Raw genomic sequence first — 10,704 nt, 5'->3', positions numbered from 1 at the left:
CCATCTTTTGGTCCTCAGCTCACATTTCACCCTCACAATCAACAGTGTGCTTTATGAACTGTGTATGCATTTCAAAATCATTGCATGGAATCTACTATTCATTTTGGATAAGTTACCTAAGTGCTCATTCATTGGAGTGCCTATTGTCCTCAGGAACAACCCACAGAAGCACACTGTCTTTGATCTCAGAACCAGAAAGCCAGCACTGCTGACCTGCTATCTTGTTGCAGTGGTATTGAGGGTTCTGAAAGCAACTTTCAGCTTCTCTATGCTCTGGGAGCTGCGCTGAGGCAGGGTATCATGGCAGCAGTCACTTGGGCACAAAAGCCTTCCTCTTATAGAGACTAACATCAGAGAGGGAAGGGGTTGAGGACCAGCTATGTTTTTCAAAACCTTAGCTTCAGTGTTCTATTTGCCATCTCCAAGCTAGCAATACCACCATTATCATCTATAGATGGTCGATGGATGAAGTCAGGGTCTTCACACTCCAATAACTTCCTAAAAGCCCCACCTCTAAAGACTGCACTGGGGACCAGTTATATCTAAATTTTGGAGGGAGACACGTTATATCTAAATCATACCATCCTCTTTGTTTAGTTTCCCAAGAAGCTCAGAGCCAAGATATTCTCTCTCCACCAAATGTGCAAACATGAGCATGTCCACAGCCTAGCTGAGTGGATAGAATTCTTGTTTTCAGCATTACTGGATATTACTAAGCTACTGTTGGTAGAAGTTGCAGTGATTTCTATTTCCGATGGGTGATTCAGAGTTTGTGCTTCAGTCTGTGAGGCTCAGCACTGGGTTTGGCCATAATAGTTCATTTTGCTAAGTTAAGGGATTTAAAGTGGTATCTCACCCTTTAAGTGTACATTTCCTCATCACTAAGAGGCCTCCCTTTGTGTATTCTCTGACCTCATAAATTACCTCTTCAGACCCTTTCTCTTTCCTCCTTACTTGTATTTTTGATGTTTGCTGGATTGGCAAGACCTTCTGTCTACTTCCTTTTTGCTGCTGATTTCCTGGGACTTCCCATATCTGCTTTGGCCTGTTTTGATTTCTTTAGGCATCTCTGTATGCATTCATGCAAATTACACAGAAAGCCTAAGGGTTTTATTAATCAGGGGCAGCTGACTCTGTAATAAACAAGCCCAAATTGAAATGGCTTAACAGAAATGAGCAATTCAAATGCCTGCTTTGCCGGTTGGTGACTCTTCCGAGCATCTCTGTAGGTCACAGAGTTCCCAGCTTGCTCTTCCATCCAGTTAGGGGAGGTTCTCAGGCACAAGCCCTAGGTCATGTACTCTTGCCCATTTCCCTGGCCTGGAACTTAGTCACCCAGTCCCATATCCCTCCAAGAGAAGCTGGAGATGCCTGGCCCAGGAGTCAGAGGAAGTGAGGTTTGGAGGCAGGCCTCCACATCCCTGCATTAGATGGCTGTTAACACTTGTTTTGCTGCCAGTGGTGATGGAAAGGTCTGCCTGTGTTTCCTCCCCTGATGTCACTTCAGTAAAGGTAAATGAATGCAAATGGGGTGGGGCTGTCAGGAATACCTGGCCCAAAGTAGGAAGAGTTTGAACTTGCTCAGTGCTGCCTCAAAAGGGAATCACTTAAAGTCTTATAAATAGTCCCCTATGCTAAAAAAGACAATGAAAGGTCAAACAATGGAGAAATCTGGGGTTGTGGAGACTGCCTACACAGAGGAGATTTGCTTCTAGAAGAAAAGAGTGGCTTGCATTGCTGGGTAGAGGCAGTCAGTCTAATAAAATTTTATATATATATATATATATATATATTATATATAATAATATATATCAATGGTGTCCAGGTTTGCAGGCAACAAAACAGGCTCGAGAGCAAGTCAGGGAGTGAGGGGCCCTAGAAGACTTGGAATGTCGAGACTAGAGGCTTCTCCCTTGAGAAGACAGTCTGTGGAAGAGTGCTTAGGCAAATGGCTGTGCCAAATGATAAGTGGGGAATAAACAGAAGTAGACACCAGTCCTGTCCTTGTGGGGTTTATAATGTGGAAAGGCAGACAGGCCTCAGCTCATTATAGTTAGATCCTGCTATCAAATGTGTGAGCTGTTAAGGTCCTGTGAGCAGAACAGAAGGCAGAGGACAAGGACCACACTCAGGAGGATGAAGAGCTGTTAGATTGGGCCACACTGGCCGAGCAGAGGACAGCAAAGGAGGGTGAACAACAGAAGGAGTTTGCAGGCCACAGTGCCTGGGAGTTAGGCATTTTAAGATAGGCCCCTACAGATGGCTCCCCTACAGAGGACCTGAGTTTAATCTCCAGCACCCAGATAAAAAGCTGGACATTGTGGTAGACATTTGCCATCCCAGTGCAGTTGGATGGCAGAGACAGGTAGATATGGGGTTCATTGGCTAGCCAGCATAGCCTAATTGAAATGTCCAGTCCCAGTAAGAGATCTTGCTTCACAAAATAAGGTTGATAGCTTCTAAGGAATGACAACCAAGGTTAGTGTATGTATGTTCGAGTGTGCACTCACACACGCATACACACACACATACACACACACACACACACACACACACACACACACACACACACACGCATGTGTGTGTGCATCAGGCCTCTGCTCAGCATCATATTACTCATTTCCCACAAACAGCTTGTGCTTGTGTTAGCCCTACTTTGCACAGAAGGACATCTGAGTGTGAAGCTAAGTGAGAAGTGTCCACAACCTCAGCCTGAAAGTGGACTTACCTCAGGAAGTGGGATGGGGTGGGGTGGAGCCAGAAATCACGTGGTATGTTTGAAGTACAGCATCATCCAACTTCCTCCTCTGCATAGACTGTGAACCAACCACTCTGCCTGAGAGGGAGAGTCCAGGTCCTGTGATGCCAATATGTCTGTAGGACCAGGGCCTGGAATAAGACCTTCTGCCTACTCTCCTGTTCTCATCCACATAGAAAACAGGTCTGTGGACCAGTTTTGTGTCCTCTCTCTCTCAGAAAAGAGAGCAGGGCTCTGAGAGTTAAAAAGGCCTGAATTCAAAATCAGCTGCTAGAAGCTGCTTCTGCTGCTGCTTCTGGTCTACCATTCCCCAGTCACACAATAAATAAAACAATGATGTTAATGCCTGGACTGCACAAAGAAAAATAGGACCCTGGCTGTAGGAGTCTTCTATGGTCACCCAAACCTTGTAGGGACTGGAAGGCAGTGGGGTATGTGTGTTTGATCTATGAGATTTCTGAACAGAGGTCTTTCCAGGTCCCGTTGTGTTTCAAGGGCTAACAATTCTTCTGACCTCCCCAGCACTGTACAGCCCTTTCACTCCTCCTCTGGGGGAGGAACCACTCACTGCAGACAGCTGTCCTGAGTCTCCTATCAGTCGAGGGACTGTAGATCATCACCTGTAGGACAGTCACACAGCATCCTTTCTCACACCCTATGGTGACCTCTTCCTCTGGATTCTGATGGAACAACTCTGCCAGGGCTGAGACCTTACCCCCTTTCATCCTTCCACAGCCTGCCCTGTCTCCAGCAGGTGTCTCTGCTCTCTGTTTCAGTACCTCACTCAATGGCCATGCATGTACCTGGGACAGATGTAAAGCCACACCTAAGACCTTCCCAGGGTTATCCTTTATTGAGTATTCCTGAGTGAACCCTCTCTCTCTTGCCTTTCTCCCTCAAAACCTTTCTTTCTAGTAGGGCACCCAGTCAAGGGTCCAGGTGAAAACTCCTCTTGTGCTGGGGAAATAGTTGGTAGTGCTTGCTCTGTAAGCAGGAGAACTTGAGTGTGATTCCCTGCACCTATGCCAAAATGTCTAGGCATAGTGGCATGCACTTGTAACCCCAGAACTGGGAAGGCAGAGAGAGACCAGAGGATCCCTAGGTCTCACTCGCCAGCCAGTCTAAGTGAATCAGCAAGTTCCAGGCCAGTAAGAGACCCCATCTCAAAAGACAGGGTGGATGGCTTCTGAAGAGTGACACCAGAAATTGACCTCTGACCTCCACCTGCACATGTACATTCATGTTTATGCTCTCTCTGTCTCTGTCTCTCTGTCTCTGTCTCTGTGTCTCTGTCTCTGTCTGTGTCTCTGTCTGTGTCTCTGTCTCTGTCTCTCTCTCTCTCTCTCTCTCTCTCTCTCTCTCTCTCTCTCTCTCTCTCTCTCTCTCGGCCAGGCACTGGGCTGGAGCTGTGACCTGCTAGAGGAGAGACCCTATCTAGAATGTGCGTTGTGCTGGGTGAGCTAGGAGCAGCCCCATCTCATCCTATCCTAAACCCTAACCCTAACCCTAACCCTAACCCTAACCCTAACCCTAAACCCTGACCCTAACCCTGACCCTAACCCTAAACCCTAACCCTAACCCTAAACCCTAACCCTAACCCTGACCCTAACCCTAAACCCTAAACCCTAACCCTAACCCTAACTCTGACCCTAACCCTGACCCTGACCCTGACCCTGACCCTGACTCTAACTCTGACCCTAACCCTGATATGCTGAGTTCAGGGTGGGAAGGATACTGAGGGGATCATGAATACCCAGGCTGCAGTCCCGCTCTGCAGCCACTAGGCCATGCTGCTCCCCTGGGAAGAGCTCCAGCAGCTATTCCTGCGGGAGGTGGCAATGCCAGTCAAGCCTCTAGGGCAGGCCAGGAAGCACTGAGAGGACAGCCAAACAGGAGGTGGCCACAGAAAACAGCTCCCAGAGTGTTGAATACATGTTGCTATCCTATGACAGAGAGGTGAGCTGAAATTCACAAGGTCTAGTGTAGAGACCCCAGAGAAGGGGCAAATATTCCCTCAGGAGCCCAGTAGCTTTCTAACCTCACCTTGACTCCATTTCCTGCTCCTTTTCTGGCCTGAGATGGAAGGAAGTCATTTCCCAGATGGCCAAGGTGCCTTCTACAACTCCTTGACTGCCCCCTGAGATCCTGGGTTGTAACCATGGAGCAGCACCCCTTCCCTCTGTCTACTTCCCCTGGACCTCTTCTCTCCTACCAACTTGCCAGAGCTTACCTAGATGTCTGCTCTTCCCCGGGTAGTCTGAAGCTTGGAGAGGTGAATAAGACATCTTCTGCCTCCAGCCTTGGAGCTCAGATCTCCAGCCAGAACACTGGGCAGAAGAAACAGAGGCTGGCAGAAGGAATGAGGCTGTCCCTTGTTGCATTAGGAGGAGCCCATGAGCCCAGGCTCAGGCTCACATACAGTTAGCCATGGCAGACTCCTGGCCATAGACTCTTATTTGAAAACTATGAATGGCTCTGAGCTGCCCTAAGAAAAGACAGACAGAGGCTGCGAATGGTTTAGCTTTAACAACATAAAATTTTATGTTCCTTAAACATACCAATCACCCTAAATGGCCATTAAGACATCACGGTCAAGGGAACAGTCTGGCTGCTTCATAGATAAGGTCAGAGTTCCCCTGTGATTGACAGGCTAACTGCTCCCAAGCAAGCTGGTGTTGTGCAAGTTTTCTGTACTAGGGACAGTGATCGCTGCCATCTGGAACAGGCTGTGCACCCGGAGGCCGACAGGGCCTGGTGTGATCACCTCTGTCCCCCAGGAGTTTGTTCAGCACACATTCCATCAGCAGGGCCCAGTTCCTCTCTAGCCTTGTAAAAAGCATCACAAATTCTAAATTAGATGTGTCTGAGTGAAGGAGGGCCTCTCTGTCTACCTCTAAAGCTGCTTCCATCCATTGTGTGATGCTCGCCACACCACCACCCCGGTTAGAACTGCAGTTCCACAGGGACTTGGACAGCTTCTTCTGTTTCATCAATTCAACCATTATTGATTGGCCACCTGTCATGGGCTCTACCTGCTGCTTCAGAGAATGCAAACATGGCAGGGACATGGGCTCTACCCTCAAGAAAGAAGATGTAGTTTCTGGCTTGTGGATCCATTAGTATTTGATGCTATTTTAGATGCTTTTACAGCCACAATATTCTTGAGAAAGGGGCAGAGCTACTATTGTTCCCATTTGTCCGGAGAATAAACTGAGGTCCAGAGAGGTGGACTACCTCCCCCCAAGCCATATGGTACATTCAGGATGGATCATAGCAAGAACCCCTTATCTCTGTATGCTCTGCAGTCCCTTCTGTCACCTTGTGCCAGGGACTGGGTCTTGCTTCTTCTATTTGTGGCTTTGTTAACTGTAGCCACTAACACCCTATCTACCCCCAGGTATTCAGCTTAACCAGAACTGCACAGCAGTAGGAGCTACAAGCCTTCACTGGAGACTCACCTCAGAAAATCTTGAATGCAGGGGAATACATCTGAAAGCTTTAGTCTTTGCTCTTAGCCAAATACTCTATAGGAAGGAGGGTATCACAGACAAGAAGCAAATTCCACTCTGTGCCAAGTTTCATGGAAGGAGGGAACTGTGTTCAGCTGAGGAGACTATGTTCAGTGGAGGGGTCAGTGTTCAGTGAAGGGGTGTGTGTTCAGTGGAGGGGTCTGTGTTCATTATAGGGGGTCTGTGTTAGGTGGAGGGGGGTCTGTGTTCAGTGGAAGAGTCTATGTTGAGTGGAGGGGGTCTGTGTTCAGTGCTGGGGGGGCGTCTGTGTTCATCAGAAGGTTCAATGAGGGATCTAATTTATTGGTTTAGAGCCAACCATTTTCCATGGTTGGCTCCACACTGGCCTCTGAGCTCCTTGAGGGTGACATGTTCCCTTCTCAGAAGTTAGCCATCAGACAACTGGTTTTGTATCTGAACACACAGCCTTTTATGTCTAAGCCAGGGGGCAAGAATCAGTTTTCTGTACTAGGGACAGAATTCTGAGTGGAAAAAAAAAGGAAGCCAGATGACCTAAACCAGATGCGAGCTTTGGGCAGCTTTGCTGTAATGCTGCCTCCCTATTGGTTCTCCTGCACGGGGATGTGCTCCTTGGATGGCACTGGCTCTCCTGAATACAGTTCATAGATGTGGCAGAATTGGCTGCAGATGGGGAGGGAGGGTGAGAAGAAGGCAGATGCTGCCACCTGGCCCAGGGGAGGTGGGCAATAAGCTTAGAACGCTGGAGTCCATGTGGGAGAAAAATGGCTCCTAGGGGTGATGCAGTGGGAGCCCAGGGGTGGGGTGGGGGCTCCTGCAGAAACTTCCACTCACAGCATCAGCAGACGAGAGCTTCTTCACTGGTCTGCACAAGTTTGGCTTCTCCAGTGTGGGTGTGTATCAGGACCCCTCAGAGTGGGCATGAGAATCCAGATCTCAGGCCTGAGTCTCCAGTTCTGCTCAGAGGGGCTGGGATTACAATTCTCTTATAATCCCAGGTAGTGTTAGTGTTGCTGGACAGGATCTGAAGTTTAAAAACCACTGGAGCTTTTTAGAATAGTCAAGTTGGCCTACTCAACACACTCCTGTGTGTGTGTGTGTGTGTGTGTGTGTGTGTGTGTGTGTGTGTGTGTATGGAAACTAAACCAGTGGGTGTCTTCAAAGGCCTCTTGGTTAGATCTCTGGTTATGGTCTGGACAGAGGAGAAAATGGCACCTTCTACCTTGACAGGGAAGAGAAATATCAAATCTGGGATTAGGGATTGGGTACAATAAAGTAGGGCCTCCTAGGAGAGAAAGAAAGAGAGAGGCATGATACATGTATGTGTGTGTGTCTGTGTGGGGTGTGATGGATGTGTATGTGTGGGGTTTGATGCATGAGGTGTATACGTGTACACTGGTGTATGTGGGTGGGGTGTGATGTGTGTGTGTGTGTGTGTGTGTGTGTGTGTGTGTGTGTGCGCGCGCGCGTACATGCGTGTATGTTTGGGTGGTATGAGTGGGGGGGGGCATTCACACACATGCCCATCACATGGGGGGAAGATGCAAATACTGGCTCTACCCACAGTTTCTACTATATTTGTCCTCAAATAAGTGCCCATGGCTTTCTACAACTCTTCCTACCATGAAAGCAAATCTGTGGGATTCCTCTTCCTGTGTCTTCCACCTGCCATACTTATCCTTCAGGCCACACCAAAGCCCCATCCCCTCCAAGGAATCTCCCTAGCTGCTTCCACTGTTCCCTCCTGTGTCTTTGGCTCTCCACTGGTGAGGAAGGCTGGACCCTCATGCTCCTCACTGAGACACTGGTAGTCCTCTTACAAGCAGGCCAGTACAGGCACTCAGTGAGTCAGGTTCAGCACAGTGGACTTGACGCACAGCACAGCAGAAGTAAGAGAACCAGGAGTGGGTGGCGAGGGATGGTAAGGCCACATGCTCCCAACTGTGGTGCTAAAAGTGGAAAGTGGGATGGCAGCCACACAAGTTTGGCCTTCTTCCTTCCCTCGCCATCTGCCTTGCAAGGAAGGGAGCAGGAAGAGGCCACTGCATGGTCCTCACTCGTTAAGTCCTGACTTGAAGCAGCCAGGGACAGAGTTAAGGAAGGCAGCCTGTGCTACAAATTCAATAAGATACGCCCCCACAGGCTCATGAGTAGATTGCTTGCCTCCCAGCTGGTGTGCTATTCTGGGAAGTTCTGTAAACTTTAGGAAGTGGGGCCTATTTAGAGGAAGTAGGCCACAGGGCAAGTCTTTGAAGGTCACACCTGGTCTCTAGGCTCTTCCTCACAGTTTCTGCCATTAAGTGACCAGCTACCCACAATACCCTTCTACCATCCTGACTTCTGCCTAGTCACACAGGACCAAACAACCATAGACCCAAACAACCTAAAACCATTAGGCAGAATCAGTAATTCCTCCAATAACCTGTTGCTGTCAGGTACTTTGATCATGAGGACACAGAAGTCATCAAAACAGACCTTCTTCCAGCCACCTTGGTTATTCTAATTGTACTACTTGGGGACTCACTCACATGTCATTTACAGTGTCAGGACACTATGTTACTAGAGACCATGCTAACGCAAGAGGGGCTCAAAAAGAAAGCAACCTGCCCCACAGCAGACAGGAAGGAGAAAGATAAAAAAGTAAGAGGGTGCCCCGGTTTCAGCCCTCCTGATAGGAGACTCTGAGCTCTGAACTCTGAATGAACGAGGATTCCTTGCTGTCTTCTGGAAGGGTCGGAAGTTCTCCTGCTGTGGTAGGTTATCAGAAACAGGCAGGGGGGAGATGAGGCTGTCATCAACACAGCAATCCATGCAAACAGTCCCCTGGTGCTCTTGAGCACAGTCTAGAGAGCCCCATGCTGTACTGTCTGGAAGTCATCCAGAGTGTCTTTATCTCAGAGAGCTGGGAGGGAGACCAATGATGCCTTTTCATTGGGAGGAGGCAAGAGAGAAGAAACGAAAGTGATGTTCAAGTTCATGTTTGCACGGGATGCTTTGTGTAAGAGGAGTGGAAGGCAATGCTGGGAAAAGGAGAGGCCACTTGGATGTCAGTATCTCAATAAATCTGTTGAATTCCCTAAGAGTCAGCTTTGTTTCATGTGTCAGTTGCTTTAAGGGTCTCTCACTGTGATGCTTAATCCAATTCAGTTAATATGAAGCACAGAGATCATGTCTGGTCCCTATATTCCCATTCTTACCTGTCATCCTGCATCTCTCCTGTGGGACGATGAGTTTGATGGACCAACACTTCTGTCATTCAGGGGGTGCTGGAACACTTAGGCAAGTGAACAGCTAAACACCCATAGCATGGCCACAAGCAGAGCTCTATTGTCATGGGTCCTGTGGGTGAGACCAGGGTGGAGCAGGGATTTTGGAACAAAAAGACTTGCTGGCACCTCTGAAATTATACTCCAAAGAGAAAAAAAAATTGGCAGAAAGCTCAGAAAGGGTGGGAGGGCACGTCACTGTTTGCTTCCAATTTGGAAACAGGCAGAAGCTGGGAGACTGTGTAGCTGGGTGGGTCTGGAAGTTCATCAGTAGGCTGCAGCCTGTTTCCTCTTCCCTCTGCCTCTATTTCCCTTCTGTATACCAAGGGGTCAAGAGGATGCCCACCCCCTACCGAGGCCAGCTCCTGCCCAAAGCTAACTAAGAGTCTGGGATTCTATTTAAGATTGTTCAGTCCATCTGTTTCCCATTGAGGAGGCTGCGTTTTCTCAAGTGCCGCCTCCCCCTCCTCTGCAATCCACAGATTCCCACCATGTGACCCCTGTTCTCCCAATGGTGTGCTGTTTTATGGCTTGTTGTTCTGTGTGCGTGATTTGAGTTTGGGGACTTTTTTTTTCATCCCCCACACACAGATTTCCCCTCCCTCTTCCAGAAAACATAGTCTGAACTTTTCGCTGCCAGAAACCCTCAGGAGGACGGTGCTGAGGACAGGGGGCAGAGGGAGATGGATGTCTGCACTGTCTCCCACTGCTGCTCTCCCAGCTTCTTCATTTGTTTCTTCCCTGCTTGAAGTGCTGGCCCTGATGTCCTAGTACATGAATCAGTGGGATCTGAGGCCAGAGGGGAGGCTGGGGAGAAAGAATCAAGGCAGTTCAACAGTTCAACCTGCTTTTATTGAGCCACCAGGGCCTGTGTGCTGGAGTTGCTGGAGGGGAGAGGCCTGGCTGAAGTAGGCCACCTGGGAGGGTTAGGCTCCCAGGCAAAGAAGCCAGCCTGAGGCTGAATGTTTGCAGGGGGACATTCGGAGGGAAGATGGGAATTCCTCTAGCAAGGGAGACCATAGACAAGGCTTCATTGAAGATATGGCATTCAATCATTCACTTAGCTACTCCACACTAGGTCCTTTGTAGGAGTCAAGCCCTGTAATCATATTAGTTTATAGGCTTTGGGAAGAAGACAGCAAACAGAAAGAAGCATGCATGCCTATATTCATTATATTCATGCACATGCAAG

General features: G+C 48.7%; 1 long non-coding RNA gene across 1 annotated transcript in view; it reads left to right on the top strand.

Annotated features, from left to right (window-relative positions):
- Nucleotides 1-864: 864 nt before the first annotated feature.
- The window catches only part of LOC118239270, a 63,516-nt gene continuing 53,676 nt past the window's right edge, over nt 865-10,704 (top strand). Inside the window, exon 1 of the long non-coding RNA XR_004771091.1 lies at nt 865-1,512. This is a non-coding gene — a long non-coding RNA (uncharacterized LOC118239270). The remainder of the gene's footprint in view (nt 1,513-10,704) is intronic.

This window comes from Cricetulus griseus, chromosome 8 (assembly GCF_003668045.3).
Source record: "Cricetulus griseus strain 17A/GY chromosome 8, alternate assembly CriGri-PICRH-1.0, whole genome shotgun sequence".
Lineage (NCBI taxonomy): Eukaryota > Metazoa > Chordata > Mammalia > Rodentia > Cricetidae > Cricetulus > Cricetulus griseus.
Note: the sequence above shows the minus strand (reverse complement) of the source record. Positions and strands in the feature narration are given on the sequence as shown.